The sequence below is a fragment of the Gallinula chloropus genome (assembly GCF_964237585.1).
Source record: "Gallinula chloropus genome assembly, chromosome: 2".
NCBI lineage: Eukaryota > Metazoa > Chordata > Aves > Gruiformes > Rallidae > Gallinula > Gallinula chloropus.
The window spans coordinates 10,780,595-10,798,861 of record NC_140086.1 but is presented as its reverse complement, the minus strand read 5'-3'; positions in this window follow the sequence as shown (position 1 = coordinate 10,798,861).

The window sequence follows — 18,267 nt, the reverse complement described above, 5'->3', positions numbered from 1 at the left end:
AATAATAGTAGTTGTACACCACCATGCTGAAAATCAACTCCCTTTATGTCCAAACAATAGCGTGAATCACAGAATTCTGACCTTGATATACAAATGTGATCATGTAGTAATTATAGCTCTTGTGCTTTCTGTATAAACAGACTGCTTCATCTGGAAATGCTGTAGGAAAGGCTTCATTCTGCAATTTACAGCTAATGACTGAGCAGAAAGCTTTTAAATCCCAAGAAGTTTTAAAATAAAGCAGGTAGAAAAAGCCTTATTTCCTCCAAATGAAAAAATTAAACTGGTTATTTGAACTACAGGGAATCAAGTCATTGCTCTATGTATATTCAGCTGGAAAACATATCTTAGGAAGATTGCCCTCAAAATAACGTTTTGCAAAGGCTACTGAAGCTGTTTTCGTGGGATAACTGACATGTTCTCAAACAGCTGTGAGATTGAAGAAAATCTTTTTCATTTCATACCAAAATCTGCTGTAGGTTTGTTCTGGTTGTTTCTATGTTGGTATCACCCAAACAGGTTGTAACAAACGTGTTCTTTCTCTTTAATCAATGATTTGGAAATCACTAATAGGACGTGGTCTCACAAACTTCAGTGAAGCAAATCTGTGGTCATTTGTCTGCGGACAAGTCACCTCACACTTGGTTTTAGTACATCCCAAGCGATAAAAGCTCCATCCTGACCTCACAGATTAGCTGTATGTGTTTTTTGTGCCTCCATAAAAATAGACCATCAAAATACTAGCATGCTTATAGGCATATGCTAAATCCTGGAAGAAGTAATAATGAAGTCATTGCTGAATTGCACTAACCGAAGCAGTGTGTGCATGGATTTGTTAAACAGTCTGCCTTACCCTGAATGTCCATGCATAGCTGTCATTGCAAGAGGACTTGAACAGGTTCTTAGGAGTTGCTGTCATTGACCTTTGGGAACCAAAGGGCAAAGTACACTAATGCATTGCATGGTCACTGCCTGGGCTGAGCACTCAAGGCAGGGAAAGGCAGCAGTACTCACCGAAAGCCAGAGACTGGTGACCCACAGGACTGGATTTCTTGTCACAACACCTATGACTTGTCTTTCTGTTTCACCTCACCTTGTGCACTGGTGCCTACCTTACTGCATGGTCACATCGCTGCATACTGACTGCTGGCTTGGCTCAGGGTTTACAAATGCCCCAGTCCTTTTCTGCTCATTTTACTGCCCATAATTCTGTTTCCCTTCCAAGTTGCTGATTACGATGTCAAACTGAGCAAAGAGCCCAGGAGTGACCCTGAAGAGCTGACTGACAGCCTCTTGTTAGTGAGCCCTTATTTGTAATGGTTCCTGAGAAATGTCAATTGCTCAGGTTTTAATCTATTAAATAATTACAGTGATTACTTTAGGTGACTCTAATTTCTTAATCAAAGTGTTGATTTGGGCCAGAAATTTCACCAAAGTTCATAAGTATTACATCAATAGTATTGATTTTTTTTTTCAGGAATACATCAACAAATATCAAAATAGCTTTCTTGAAATAGAATGTATCTTCCTTAATTCTATCCCAATGGGCACAAATCACACTACTTTTCTCTGATTCTTTCTGTGCAGTACCTGGGATTAGCCATTCCAGGGTTTTACATTGGATTCATGTCAGGCTGAGAAGGTTATTAATCCTCAGGTCATTCCACTGAACTTTAAAATATATCAGCAAAGTATGAGCTTCCTTCCATTAATCTTGAAATATCCATGTGTGGAAAATCAGTTTAAAGATTCAGATAGTTTCTTGGACAGTATTCTCAGAAATAACTGATTAAAAATAATCTAGTTTCAGGAGATGGCATTACTGTTAGAATCGAAATTAGGTCACCACCCTCATCTGATGATATGATCATTATATGATTGTGAAGTCATCATGATAGGATATTTGGGCTGTGCAAGTGGTATAGAAGAATTTCACCAGGCAGCTTAAATCTGGTTTAGGAATTCATGCTGCAAAACATGCTAATTCTAAGACTCAACAGTTTTGTAATTTATTGACACTGTTGGTATACGATGTTACAGGACAATTGTATTGAGGGCCAGAGGGCCTGAGCATACTTGTTAGGTAATTTCCCCAGTCTCATTTGAAGGTGAATTTTCTTTAAGACTCAGATATATGACAAAAAGATTTGTCTAAGTATTTGGACTGAAGGACTCTCTAGTCTTTGAAGCCTGTCTTTTGTTATTTGTCTAAGGGCTTCAGGGTGATGGTATTGTGACTTAAATCTCATTGTATCCACTTAAGAGTGACCTTTTTATCACTCCTGACTGCATCCATCGGCTGATTCTTGGGCTCAGGGAAGAATTTTCTTTTTGTGGAGGCAGCAGCTAATCAGTGTCTGCTGCCTGGCTTCAGACCTCTGCAGAGCTTTCACTGAGCTCGTCAAGGGCATTTTTTTATATTTGATAACGAGGTTGCCATTCACGGTCCAAGATTTGGAGTTACTGAAAATCTATTTCTAAAAACTATGAGAGGCTAATTATGCGTAGAAGTTTTTCCCACCTTCTTGATAAGCTTAATCATTGCTTAATTATTTACTCAATATGTATTCCCTAGCAAAACATCTTCTCAACGGTATATGCATAATAGATTAGCAATATAATCTGCATACAACATCAAGTCCTCTTGTCAATGACCCCACTTATTCTCAATAGCCACTGATTGCATGCTGAATTTAGTATCAACAGTGTGCAGCATGTATTTTAAAGAAAAAGTCGTAAAAAGTAGAAACTAAACCTGGTGGAGCCATGTTGACAATCAGCTTGTCTCTGCATGAAAAGTCTGGTGCATATAAACTTTCCATGTCCTTCCTACAGCAGCTTTTCTACTCTGCTGGCAGCTCAAAAGCAAAGCAAGTGGCACACCTCCTGCTTCCAGCCCTCATTGATAAGCCAGACACTAATAAGGTCTTGCATTGTCCTTGAGTCTGAACATCCTCAGAGAAGTCAGTAAACACATCTCATATATATATTTGTAGGATGACTATATATCCTTTTGATCGAAGCCTGGCCTCTGCCACAAACCACAACTCAATGTGCTCATCTTCAGTCTGGGGGTCTCCAAGTACAGAGACAGTCTTTGATCACAAGGATGACTCCATGGGGCCAACCCTTCTTGTCTTGGTACCACTCTGCCCTTCAGAGTGTTGTGGTTTCCATGCCTTCAGTGCGTGCCAAGCAGAACCACTCCACTTAGGAGCCTTGAGAATATGTCACGTATTTTAGCTGCTGTAATACTCCTATCCATCCTGTCCTTCAGAACTATCAAAGCATCTCTACAGAATATCCCCTAATACAAGGCACACAAAGATGTTCCTAAGTGTTCCCTCTTTTGTTCTTCATGTCTGTATCTACCCCTACAGTGAGTCATGCCCAGACCCATGAGCATGCTCTTTGAAAGCATATGGCCTACCTATATAGAAAACTGAGATCTACGCAAAGTAAGTGACAGAAAGGAGCCTTTAAAACAACCCAGATCAATTCATGTAAATGGGATTCTTTACATCCACTTTAGTGAGCTCTGACTCAACTTTTAGACTGTGGAAGTGAGATGTATCTGACAAAGTGTCTTTGCTTGGGCCCAGGCTCCCTTTATCATTACTGATGATACAGTCAATACGGGCAACTGAAACTAGGTTGCAGCTCACCTCATCCTACAAGAGTAGATGTTTAAAGGAGAGATACTAAAGTAGATGTCTACAAAGATGAGATGAATCCGAGCCTGAACTGTCTTGTTCATTCTACTGATTAAAAGAGAGAGAGTAGGATTCCAAGTCCAGAGGTAGAGACACCTACCCCAAAGATGCTTCATGCACTGCGACAGGATTTATGCAAGACCCTACTTCTAATTGTACATTCAAGAAAAGGAACCAGAAGGAAGAAAAGAAAATGAGAAAAATGAAACCTGTGATGGAAACCCCCAGAAAATTCCACCATGCACTAGCAGAGCACCATCTGTGGTGCACTACCATGGATGCTGACATACATTTCACTGACAATCTAATGGGAAGTTGCAATGATCTTTAGATTCATTGAATAGAAGTAGTTACACAAATAAAATACAATAAAATGCAATATGGTTTATATTTATACCAAGAGAAGAATGATGCAGCTGAAATATAACCTTTTTTTTTCAGTTTCATTTGTATCAATTTCCTGATGAAGCTCATGTGATGGTACTTGAACTGCCTTTCTTGGTGACAGCATGACTTTATGCTGAGGCAGAAGCAATCAGATCATATGGTTTTTAGGAGTGGGGGGACAACACTGAGACTTTCTCCAGGTCCTGATGGCAGTTAAAAATACTGAAGATCTCACACATTACACTCTCTAAACATGTCCTATTATTTAATGAATTTCAAATAAATTAATTTTTACTGATTTATTAATTAGTTAAACTGGCTAATAAGTTGCTAATATCTCAGCAAGTGACAGTGAGATGACTCTTTTGGATGCACTCAGATGTGGTTATCTCACATTACAGAAAGTGCATGATGGGAGAGATGTGCATGGTGGGAATCTTGAGGTTTCTTCTGTCGTTCTGCAGCTGTGGAGCTGAGCTAACTGCTCAGTGAATACTTGCCAAGTGCCAGTGTTAAAAAAAGAGAAGAAAAAAAAAAAGAAGAAAGACAACTATTTCAAGAGGCAATTATCTAAATGAGCTGGAGAAACCTGGGATGACTAAGCCCCCAATCTCTGGAGAATTTGTTCTGAGCACTTTGATGAATTTTAAAATGGTGCTGCATTCTGGGTTTTAATAATGTACCCTTGTTCTTCTTCTTCTTCTGGCTCTAGGCTGCTGTTGTTAAGTCCATTATTTACAAAAGCCTACGGAAACTGAGTTAATAAGGGAAAGTCACCAAACCCATGGCTGTGAAGTTGCCAGGTGCCTGAAAGCAGGCAAGAAAGTAGGTGTTTGTGCTACTTTCAGCATCGCACCTACCAAAGCAAACCTTTTTATCTCCCATGTTAGGGATCTGTTTCACTTCAGCAGATAAAATTAATTAAAAGGGGCACAAGTTTTGGTGCGTTCAGTAGTAATTTATGCAAGTTTGGTTTCCTTCCTCTGATATATTAATGAACTGATAAAGAGGCATCTCTGATTAAAAAAAACACCAACGCCAATGGGAAACATCAGTTGGAGTCGCAAGCAAATCTGGCACTGAAATACCAAGCCAAGTATAGGTTTTGGATGACTTAGTCCCTTTGGAAATTCAAAACCCTGAGTCAGCAGCCCGTATGCTTCTTTAGCCAACATCTGGAAGGCACTGGACACTTAAAAGTAGGTTCACAGGAGATGACGTGGTAAGAAGGAGGCACTTAAACCACCTAAAAACGAACTTGAGAGGTGCAACTGGGCTTTGATCTTGAAAAAATAGAGAATTCAAGGATATCTATCTGTAGCAGACCTGTAATCATGGATCACCCCTGGAAGTGGAAATTAAAGTTAGCCCTTCATATCCTGTAAAAATATGGTGCTCCTTGTAACACTTGAGCAGTTGGTGGCATTGTGTGCTGGGGAGGCTCCATGATCAATTCTCTCCAGGATTTCTAGCCACCACCCATCCACTCATGCAGATTCCCAAGACCACTTCTGCAAGGCCTAGAAATGGTTAGTAATTACAAAACAATGAAGTTAAATCTTTCTTTGTGAAAACAAAACCAAAACCATAGAGCATTGTGAATTTAACACTGATTTTTTTTTTTTCCGGGGAACATCTGATCCAATTTAATTCAGTAAGTCCCATTCCAGTCATTAATCTCCAGCCAAATTTTTTTTTGTTTGGTTTGTTTTGTTTTTTGTTTTGTTTGGTTTGGGTTTTTTTTGTTTTGTTTTGTTTTGTTTTATTGCACACTATGATTTACTGCACAGCTCTCTGTTCATTATTACTTAGAGAAGCATTTGCTCAGATCCTCTTTCTCTTGATCTCCTCCTGATCAGGAAAATACTGTGCAGATGTGAACAGAAGTAAGACTATCACTCCTTTGAGACAACTCTTCCCCAATTAAAAATAGTGTCTGTGAGGGAAATTATGATCTTGCAGATAGCTTCTGCTTCTAAGGAGGACTACATTAACAGCACAAATGAGGCCAGGTTTACTTTACTTCAGGTCTGCTCTTTGCTGGAAATCCAGTGCAGTAGCTGACACAGTTAATATTGCACGAATATCCTGGGAGGGCTTAAAAATGTTGAAATCCCACATATGTATCCTTCAGGACTTAGAAGAACCTGATCTGCCCTGTGCATTCCAGAATGAACCTATTTCCTTTTTGGGAAACAAATATCTTGTTTGTTTTTGTCATGCACAGGAAAGGACAAAGCAGAAACATATTTTCTCGTGATAACTACTGCTGAAACCAGAGGGTGTTGCCAGCGTTCATGCAGATGCTACGTGGTCACTGTGGTCCTCCCTCCTCCCTTGGGTTGTGCCTGTGGGAACCAGAGCGAAGCCCGCTCGGTCTGCAGCTGGAGTAGGAGCTGGATGAGACTGTTCATTTCTGGTGTTCGTGACCACCACTCATCTCCTGTTACACCTGGTAAGCTAATAGATGTTGCAGATGGCTGGAGGTGCTAAGGAGCGAAAGCTCTGAGCGGTACTTTCTGGGGATCTGAGTTTCTTTCCCGTTTAAGTTCCTATTCTGGAGGGAGACCAGTGCCTCTCGCCAAGATGCAAATTGACTTGTCTTCAACAGTCTGAGCCAGCTGATGATTTCTATTTAGAAAGGGCCTTGAATTATAAAAACAAATGTTCCACAGCTCAGGATTGAGATTCATTGTCCTGCACTGGGAAACTTCAGAGGATGTGCCGAACTCCTGTCTGCTGAAACCCTAATTAAGGGACAGAAATAAATGACCTCACTTTCAAAAGGTCATTGAAATCATTTATCCAGGACTTTGGTATGTGCTAAGACTCTGAATTTTAGACAACCTGCTTTTGAAAATTACAGAATCACAGAATCATAGGGGTTGGAAGGGCCCTCACCTAGTCCAAGCCTCCTGCCAGAGCAGGATCATCTAGAGCAGGCTGCTCAGGACAACATCCAGGCAGGTTTTGAATATCTCCAGAGAAGGAGACTCCACAACCTCTCTGGGCAGCCTGTCCCACAGTAAAGAACTTCCTCCTGATGTTTAGGTGGAACTTCCTATATTCCAGTTTATGTCCATTGCCTTTGGTCCTGTCACTGGGCGCCACTGAAAAAAGACTGACCCCATCCTCCCGACATCCACCCCTCAAATACTTTATAAGCATTGATGATCTCCACTCAGTCTTCTCTAGGCTAAAAAGTCCCAAGTCCCTCAGCCTCTCTTTGTGAGAGAGACGTTCTAGCCCCCTAATCATCTTTGTAGCCCTATCTTGTATCCTCTCCAGTAGCTGCCTGTCCTTCTTGAACCGGGGACCTCAGAACTGCACAACATATTCCAGATGAGGCCTCACCAGAGCAGAGTAGATGTGGAGGAGAACCTCCCTTGACCTACTGGCCACAGTTTTCGTGATACAGAAGATTTAAGCTTTTGTTTAAACAAAGAAAATTAAAAAAACCTGATTTGAGCTCTTATTTACAATGGCCAGCTTTAGCAATCAGGGTCCTCTCCTGGTATTGCTTGTCTAAGCAAAACGTTGTGACTCTGCCAGCAGCCAGCACTAGTATTCAAGCAATACTGATTTCAGGATATTATTATCCTCAGGAAATGCTTTTCAGATTAACATGGGGGTTTAATGACCTGTGGTATTGCAAGAAGGTATTTCTCCCAAGAAGAGAGCATTTAAGTACTGGGGTAAGTCACAACAGGTGCCTTTCACATAAGTGTCACTGCTCCTAGAGCCATGCTGTCACATGCAGGTTTGCATGGTGCCAGAAGGACTTGGGAGGACTGAAGCCCCACACAGGAAGGGAAAGTGCCTGTGGAAATTCTTTCCCCAGGCTGTGGTGAGCACAGTGCTGCACTCCCGTGGAAATGCTCTTTTCTTCTCACAGTAGTAGTGGCTTTTCCCATGAGGAGAAAGTACTCAGAGGTTACAAGGCATGTTTGTTTTCTTCTGGCCATTTGTCTGTTTTTACAAAATATGTAGGAACACTTGAGACCTCTATTCCTCCATCTTGGGGGAAGGAGGTGTCACACATGTCTTGGGGGACACATATGCACACACAATGCAGTTACCTCAGCCTCATTCCTAGAGACCAGGCTATGAATATTTCAGAGTTCTCACTAACACATTCCTGAAATTCCATTTAAATGATCTAAATTTCCATAATATAAATTTTGGGGTTTTTTTCCCAGGTAGTAAATCGCAACACAAATAACATTCCTTTAAATGATAAGGTGTCCTCCAGCATAATGAAAAAGTGTTGTCTAAGGCTCTTTCCTTTCCTTAGGGTCAGTCTAAACCCGGTCTCACTGGATGGGGTCATGTTCCCTCTTGTGCCTGATCTGTCTAATGGAGCAACTCCATTGTAGGAGTTTACTTGTGAGTCTCTCCTGCTTCATTTGTAGTGACTGGGGACTTTGCTTAGGGAACTGCTAATATGACTCACCGGACACGGACCTATTGCAGATCCCAGCCCTGAGAAGCAGATGCTTACAGTCTTCAGGCTGTTTGGGAAGTGAAACAGTCTTAAAAAGGCAGAATTAGTTTTAGAAATGATCCATGGGGCAAGGAGGCTTCTGGCTGAAGAGGAACCTTACAGCCAGGCTGGTCCCTGTGTTTGAAGGAATGGAAGGGATGAAGCATGGGAGTTTATGATATACTATGTGTATACATGTATAAACCACTCTATTGGGGGGGTGGGGTGCAGGGTCATGAGACTGCCTGACCTCTAGAGAGAAAAATGTAAATCTCAGTAGTCAAGCAATTTCTTTAATTCAGACTGGGTGTCAGGTAGGCTGTTGTATGGCTCCAGCATAGAGGAACAAAATGTAACTTACAGTCACCTTTTCTCCTTCTACTGATGCCCTTTAATGAAACAAAGGGCATCAGTAGAATGCTGGAAACATTTCCTTCAATGGTAAGGAAATTTGTTTCAGCTGAGCCAAATCCCATTTGTATGTCTAGGTGGTGAGAACAAATACCAGCTGCAGATCAGCTTGGGTCAGAAGTAGATTTCTAAACCCATTCTGGTCAACATGTGAACGTGATAGCTCCTTCTCAACCACAACTTCATAAGCACAGAAAATAAAAATTATAAAGTTTAAATGACCCACAAGATCCGGGATTTTGGCTAAGACTGTTTTACCACTGATTAAATCTGGAGTCAGATGACACATTAATTTAAGACAAGTGTAACATCAAAATTATACACTGCTGGTTGAGAATAATTTTAAAGTTCTACGTTTAATGTAGAATTATGGTACCCATTAGTTTTAATAAAATATATTCAGGAATTATTCTACCAAGATAGAGTTCCTCTTTGTTCATTAATATAGATAACCACTGAATTGTAGAAATTTCTGATCCCGACAAGCTTTACTAAGTACTCAGCTACTAATTATGAACAGAAATAAAAGGATACCTGCTGAAATAATTAGTAAGTGATGTGCAACTACAACCTGCCTCTGATCAGGTGGATGGATCACGTGTCTTACATCATCAGAAAATACTGTCTTACCCATTTTCTGAGAAATAGTGTTAGGTAAATGATTACATCAGTAAGCATATGAATTTAGGTCACTAATGAACCACATGGATTTGAGCGCAGAAGGGAAGTAGCAATGCAGTTCAACACTAAATTAGATAAAAAGAACAGATGAGTTCCATGGTGCTGGCATAGATTTTATTTACCCACAAATAAATCTGGAATATTTCCACTGAATTCAGCTTGTAACACTATTATAAATCAGGTAGGAGACTAATCAGTAGTGATTTAATAGCTCTAAATTCAGGACAAAGTTCCTTCCATTAATTTGTCTATCCATTTTTGTCTACCAATTTGTTGTACCCATGTAAGTTTCCTATTTTTGTTTTTAATGGATGCTTAACATTTCTATCAATTTCAGTAGAAAAAAGCCTCTAAATCCTTGTTGCAAGTATCTGCAAGACAAATACATCCTGAGTATGAGGTCTGACATGGTGAGATCCTGGAAAGCTGCTATTGTAATCTGGGAAAATCCAGCTACACATCCTCCCTGTTCAGCTCTTCCATCCTACACGTCAGTTGCTGCTGGAGAGAGAAGCCTGAAGTGCTGGCTGACGTGGTTTTACATTTTACAGCACCATAGTATCATGGTAAGGCTTTGGTGTCATTCTGAGTCTAGATAATGCTTGTCTTGGTGCCTGAAACATCTTGCTGCCTCGTGGCTGGCAGTTCTGGACAGAACAAAATTGCTTTCTCTGCATTTGGCCGAGTGTTACAAAAAGGGAATGCAGCTACACCAGCCTTGGCAGCAGATACCTCCCTCTTCTTGCCCCAGTGGTTTTGAGGAGCACATCAACCACGTGCTCTGCATTTACCACTTACATGCTCTCAAATCCAGGAACAAGAAGAAAAAGGGAGCCAGCCATGCTTCTCCTGCTGCTGATCTGGGTATTGCCATGCAGTGACTTATCTGTAGTCACATCATAATTCAATGCTGGAAGGTGGATATGCTGGGGAGGTATTCAGGGATTAACTAGAAACTGATTTCTTTTCTCCACAGACTGGAGAACAGATGTGGAGCAATGCATGAAGTTGCAGATCCTCCCAGGACCTGAGGCAGGGCTCTGTTTCTAGCTGCAGCCCAAGTCCATCCCCATGCCAGAAGGCCACAGCTCCAGGTGTGTAACTAAGAGAAGACTTGACAAGGCTTTATTTGCCCTTTCTCCAAAGCAGGTTGAATTTTGAACCTTAAGGCCACACTCTGGAAGTCGTTTACTTTCCTGGATCAGGGGCCATTCTGGTGATCGTACAGATAGGGTATTTTCATAGAATCATAGATTGGTTTGGATTGGAAGGGAATACAACTTCTCTGGGCAACCTGTTCCAGTGCCTTTCCACCCTCAAAGTAAAGATTTTTTCCTTATATCTAATCTAAATCTGCCTGCTTTTAGTTAAAAGCCATCACCCCTTTTCCTATCACTCCATGCCCTTGCAAAAAGTTCCTCTCCATAGTTTCAACAGGCACCTTCAGGTACCAGAAGGCTGCTATAAGGTCTCCCCGGACCCTTCCCTTCTCCAGGTTGAACAAATCCACCTCTCTCAGCCTGTCTTTATAGGAGTGGTGCTCCAGTCCTTAGGTAATCTTTGTGGCCTCCTCTGAACTCAGTCCAACAGCCCCATGTCTTTCTTGTACTGGGGACCCCAGAGCTGGACACAGTACTCCAGGTACAGAGTAGAAGGGCAGAATCACCTTGACCTGCTGATCACACTGCTCTTGATGTATCCCAGGATACAGTTGGCTTTCTGGACTGCACGTGCACATTACCAGGTCGTATTGAGCTTTTCACCCACCAACAGCTACAGGTCCTTCTCCTCAGGGGTGGTTTCAAACCATTCTCCACCCAGCCTGTAATTGTGCTTGGGATCACCGTGACCCATGTGTGGGACCTTGCACTTGGCCTTGTTGAACTTCATGTGGTCCACATGGGCCCACCTCTCTAAGCCTGTCAAGGTCCCTCTGGGTATCATCCCTTCCCTCCAGTGTGTTGACTGCACTGCACTGGTGGTGTCATCAGCATACTTCCTGAAGCTGCACTTGACCCCACTGTCCATGTCTCAGAGAAAGGTATGAAACAGTGCTGGTCCCAGTACCAACCCCTGAGGAACACCACTTATTGCTGGTCTCTACTTCGACATCGAGAAATTGATTGCAACTCTTGGAGTGTTACTCAACGCCAATTCATTATTTACCAAGTGGTCCATCTGTCAAATTAAGGTCTCTCCAATTTAGAGACAAGGATAATCTGCAGGACAATGTCAAATGCCTTGCACATATCCAGACAGATGACATCAGTTGCCCTTCCCTTATCCAACAGCGCTGTAACTTCATTGTAGAACGCCACCAAATCTGTCCAGCACAGTTTGCCCTTAGTGAAGCCATGTTGGCTGTCACCAAATATGTCCTTATTTTCCATTAGCCTAAGCATAGTTTCCAGAAGGATCTGTTCAGGATCTTGACAGGCACAGAGGTTAAGACTGACCAGCCTGTAGTTCCCCTGGTCTTCCCTTTTCCCCTGTTTAAAAATGGGAGCTGTGTCTCCCCTTTCCCAGTCAGTGGGAACTTCACCAGACTGCCACAGTGTGTCAAATATGATGGAGAGTGGCTTAGCCACTTAATCTGCCAGTTCCTTCAGGACCTGTGGATGCATCTTGTCAGGTCCCATGGGCTTGTGCACATTCAGGTTCCTTGGATGGTCTCTAACCTGATCTTTTCCTGACCAGATTTTCACCCAATAAACTACAAATGAGGTTTGCAGCTGGGTGAAGAAGCTTAATTGCAGTATTTTATTTGTGCAACGAAGACTTAGGAGCTTGCCTGTTAGTAGCCAAGGAGAGGCTCTCCTAATCACAGACTGAGGATGTACTGGAAATTGATGGGAATGAAAAGCCTGTGACCTTTGGGAGTCACAAACCCCTTGAAGAATGTTTCAGAGGAATCTCCTCCCATGGGGAAATGTTGCAATATTCAGTTTTATCAGTTTCTTCAAGCTTCAAATTCTTTAAAATGGATGTTACTAGAGCCCCATGGCTGTGTGATGATGAGCACTGTGGCACCATGCAGGTGCTGCGATCTTTATACCCACAAGCACAACTGTTCACCTCTCATTTGCACACATCACCCCCTCCAGCCTTTCCCCCCTACCTGACAAATTCAGGTTTTGAGGGTTGGAAGAACTCTCCTGGGACATCTTACCACCCTGAGCCAGGGTTTCCCCTTGCCACCCTCCTCCATCCTGGCTCTGCAGCCCGGTGCTGCTCACCTTTCACTGCTTCCCCTGGGGATCTCCCGACAGTCTCAGGCACGATCAGCTTTGTGGCAAAGCTTCTCTAATTTGTTTGTTATTTCTCCTCTAGCTTTATTTATGAAAGCTGCATGCCGAAACGCCCTCCCCCTCATTACCACCCCTTTTCTTTCTGTTTTATTTCCTGATGGGTGTTTCACCCTGACACACCAAATAAAGACATAAACCAGGAGGTGGGGAACATCTGGCCCTGGCTGAAAGAGCATCGTGAAGAAGAGAAGCTCCTAGAGATAAAATAATGTTTTCTCCCTTTCTCAGGACCTTGCTGTGGGATGTTCAGGGCTTCCTGCCCCAGCTCCCGGGGCAGCCAGCAGCCCCTGGCTGAGGCTCCACTCTTCCTAGTGCAACTACAGTCTGCAAATGTTTAAAAGTAGTTTCTTTAGAGTTAGCCACATGCTTCAAATTGTTATGTGGTTAACCACTGAGAACAAACCCCCACACAAATACCTACGGATCAACTTGCTCGAGCCAGGGTGGTAGCAGTGGGGACGGAAAGGGAGGGGGGAAGCTTCCTCATTTTGCTTTTGATGAGAAGAAAAGGGTTTTCGCTTGACTTTTCCGAACTGCTAGCAGCCGCTGCGTCGCGGTGCATGCTGGTTGTTGCCGTTTGCACATTTGTTTGCATTTACCGATGATGAAAGGAGGTTTGTTCGACAGCCCTGGTCGTGTACACCGTGGGCCAAGTCCTCCCCTGGTGTAAATCAGCTTGTCTGGTGAATGGGAGCTGAAAATGTGACCTCCGCTCCATTCGTGCTGTGCAAATGCCAAGCTGGGGGAAGACTTCTGAGCTTTGACATTGCCCTATCCCATGTCCCTTAACTCTTATAAAAGCTGAATGCTTTTCTGCTGACTCACAGAGGCAGATGGATTTCGTTAGCTCCAGCCGAGATAGAGGAGGATACATGAAAAGCATCGCTGCCTCCCAGGGAGGGGTTAAACCCAGCTTTGGGGTTTGAGGTGGGGGGACCAAGCAAGGAGCTTCACTTCACGCCTGTTCAGCATGGATGGAGCTTGGCTCCTGGGTACTGCATGGGAAGAGAGCAATGCGTGGTCCAGGCTGAGCCCTGCTGCTAATCAGCATCTGAAATAATGAACCGTACAGTTTTTCCCTCTGCCACCTCATGCCCTCTCTTAGAAGTGCTGCAGCTCCCCAAAGCCCAAGTGCAACAACAACCTAGAGCAACAACAACCTAAACACTCCAAAATAAGCCCAGATCTTGAAAACCCTCAGTAATTCCATTGACTCTACTTAAATTCTCTTAAATTACAGAGTTTTTTAGTGAAGTAAATTAACTTCCATTTACTTGCATTTCCATTTGAGGACTTTGAAGCCACTGAAGAGAAAATCGTCTTACAAACCCAATCCTACATGGGGACAGTTTCTAAATATGATCAGCATAGCTGTTCTTGTAGCGCTCGTGAGAGTGGACCCAAGTGGAGATACAGGTAATTATTTGATCATGGGCCGACTTTAAGCTCCAACTTAAATTTATTTTCATTTATACAATGGTGGATTAAAGAGTCTACAAGGTGGCTAGAAGAGTCTTGAGGGAGCAGCTGCATACCAAGTGTGATGTACTTTGCCCAGGTATGAAACAAAATTGCCCCTGTTGCAGAAAATAGCATGCAAAGGAGGGGTTAAAAGCTTTGGATGTGGGGAAGAGCTTCAGTGAAAGTGGTTCAGTTCCTCTGGTCCATTTATCATCTGAGAAGAGAAACATCGCTGTGCGTATGAAGTTAGCTCTGCAGGACTCTATGCCTGTCAAAACTGTTTATCTGCACTTGCCAACAACAGCAAGAAAGGCAGGAGGACTGGCAGCCGTGATGGTGAATGAGTTCGACACATGGAGCAAGGGCGCATGAGTTGAACCTCCTCACTGGTGCAGAAACGGAAAAGGAGGGAGGGAAAGAACATTAAAGCCCAATGTGTCTAATCTTGGAGAGTTTAATGGTGCAGTTGGCTACGGAAAGAAAAGATCTTTTGCAGAATTTCTTCATGGGCAACTGAGTACAAATGTCTTAGTGGCCAGTTAGTCCTTGTGCTGCTCAAGGTACTGGAGGAAGTGCCAGCAGAAACAACTACTGAGGGATACCAGTGCATTAACGTTACTGGCAGTGGGTAGCTGAGTTGGGAACATTGCACTTAGGTAACTCTAAACTAACGTGGTAATCACTTCTTAAGGAACTATTTAGTACTCGGTACAGTTATATGAAGGGGTATAAGAATTTTTCACCTTCCAAATCAGATGGAACTTTACATTATGGGAGGGCTATCAGGGTTTAAACAAAAAAAAAAAAAAAAAAAAAAAAAAGGGTAGGGAAGAGAATTCAGGTTTATAAAAAGAAACATGTACACAATGAGTTGAAGGTTGTGCTCCTGCACTTCCCGGTCTGGGTGTGAGCAGAAGAGGAAATACCAAAATACAACCAGAAAAACTATTCCCACAGCATTTCCAACAACCAGGCTGAGACCAGAAATTTCTCAGAGTCGTGCAAAAAAGGGGGAAAAAAACCCTGAACTGGTCCAGTCCCAAGCACACTGCTCACTAGGAAGCCAACAAAATTGCTGAAGCTCGGAGATTTGGGTACACCTAGACATGTCTTTGTATTTCCTCTGAGTTCTCATCTGTACTCAGTATTTTCTGTGGTCCACTGATCCCTCGGGACATTTTCAGCTCTTCTGCCAGCTTTGAGAGGAGTGCCTTTCTGCTACAGCCAGTTTAATGGCAGCTCTGGTTGCAGACCACCAAACTGTATGTTAACTTCAAGGCAAGGCACCATGGTCCAGGCTAATTTAGATGAGGGGTTCCTTGTCCTTCCTTTCATTTTTGGGGGGTCAGTCCCATACAATGAAAATACAAACCTATCAAGACAGCAAATAATCACAGCATCACAGAATGGTTTAGGTTGGAAGGGACCTTAAAGATATCTAGTTCCAACCCCCTGCCATGGGCAAGGACACATCCCACCAGGCATCCCAAAGCACCATCCAGCTCAGCCTTGAATGCTTTCAGGGAGTAATACATCCTCAACTTCCCTGGGCAACCTGTTCCAGTGTCTCACCACCCACACAGTGAAAAATTGCTTCCTTATATCTAGTCTAAATCCAACATTTCAGTGCATAAAATGCCATCACTTTCAGCATTGCCCCATGTTAGTCATTAAAACTGAATCCCTGAAAGCTTGCAGGCAGAAAAGACATGAGTTTGATCTGGCTGGTCTCACATCAACCTTCCACTGATACCACAGAAAACCTTGAAGAAGAGCAGCAGGATCACATTCAAAGGGTTGTAAGGGAAGCTGGCAGACCAGGCAATTAGTTAAAAACTTCAGATTTGGCAGCTCTGAAAAGATTTTGGAAAAGGTCTCTTTCCCTTTGCCAGTCTAAAAAAGGAAAGTATTCTCTCCAGCAAAACCCCAAGACTCTAAATGTTAAAGTCTGTTGACTGACATGCAGTACTATATACTGGGATTCAGGACATTTTTAATAGTCTAATGAAAATCAGGGCTAAAGTAAAATTACTATAGAAAACTCTTTTCCCCAGTGATGTTTCCTAACATCTAAGCAATTTCTGAATCAAGCTTTTTTTTTCTGCTCAAATTAGGGAAACCAGTCCTTGGAGCAGCTCCAAGGAGAAGCTCAGGAATGTTCAGTGCAATCAGAGCCTCCAGCTATGGGACAGAACAAAAGTTGCAACAGTAGTGATGCTTCATCTTCCACATCTTATTCCAACACCACTTCCATGGGTGCCAGCACTGAAATATACTTCAAAGAGATCTGAAAAAACATATTTTTTTTTATTTTCAAGCGCCGAGTCACTGATTTTGCGACTGCTCAACTCGTTGCACTTGTGAGTGACTGCAGTTTAACTAAAAGCACTTAAGGGTAGCAATGCCATCATGGACTCTGACGTCTAAACATGAAGCTAAGACCTCAGTTAAGCTTCATGTCTGACTGCAGCTTTCCCGTTCATTCAGAGCAGCGTAGCACTCAGCATTTTCCCTCCAACAACAGAAAGCCCCTTTCTGGCCTCCCGGAACTTTGCTGCATGAAATAAGTTTTTCACTCCTACTGCAAACTTTATTTAAGAGACAATAGGAGAAATAGTTGCCACATGGATTCGTCTTAAAATTATAAGTCTAGATCAACAGTAAAACATAAAAGGCCAACGAAATGCAACACTCAGAAAAAGCTTGGGTTTTTTCTTTGAAGATTAGTTTTTGCTGAGATTGAGACATTGCGATTTACTCAATGTGGGCCCCATTCTGCAAGTCTGCTCTTAAGTGAGCTTTTTCTTAAAGTCAGTGAGGTTGTTTGTGCGAGCAGAAGTTCCTTACACGACTAAAGGCTTGCAGGACCTGGCCTTATACATTTTCCTACAGCAAACTTTACCTAGACATTACCTGGGCTGGAGAGCAGTGTGTAATTTTTTTTTAGGAATTAAAAACGGACCTCAGTTGCTTTTTTTTTCTTTGGAAAAGAAGTTCTACCTTCAGCTTCACCCATCTACTTATTACAGTTTGCTCAGCAGCCACAGTGAATAAACGTGCTCAGCCTTTGTCCCCGTCTCAGAGCTGATCAGTACCAACCGTGCTCAGCCCCAGCGCGCTGTAACTCACCAGGATGCGTGCGGTCTGAATTCCCATTCCAGATTTGGTCCTCAAACCTAAGGCCATTATTCCATCTCAGACTAAAATCATGTTCTCCCATGGGCAGCTGAAAAAAAGCATGTTTCTTCAGGTTTTCTTGTCCCCCAAAAATAAAAGAAAGTGAAATAAAATAAAATAATAATAATAAAAATAATAATAATGATAATAATGAAAATCCAATGGACAGCAATCCCCAAAGTTCTGGAGCCTAAGATTGTTGATCTGCATCCATAAATGTCCTGACCGGTGAGGAGACACAGGCACCACAACTGGAAAAAGAGCAGGAAGGAAAACCTACCATGTGAGCAAAGTTAAAAAAAAAAGGGGGGGTGGGGGGAGGTTGGAAAGAGAGGGAGAGAAAAAGGTCTGCTCAGTGGACAGCACTTGGGCTGATAGCAAGGGATTTCAGGAAATCCAAACACTCAGACAGGAAATCTGAACACTGGATAAACATGCCATAATCTCCACAGATACAGTTAACGTGCTGCGCCTCCCGTTAACCCTTAGCCTGCCCGTGGCTGAGGCTGAAATCAGATACGCAACGCCTGGAAATAAAAGCTTCCCGGGGGGAAGCTCCAAAGTCTGAGCGCTCCAAAGTCTGAGCAACAGCCCTGCATTCAACAGCCCTGCATTCAACCCTGCCCTCTCCTTCCCCACGCTCTTC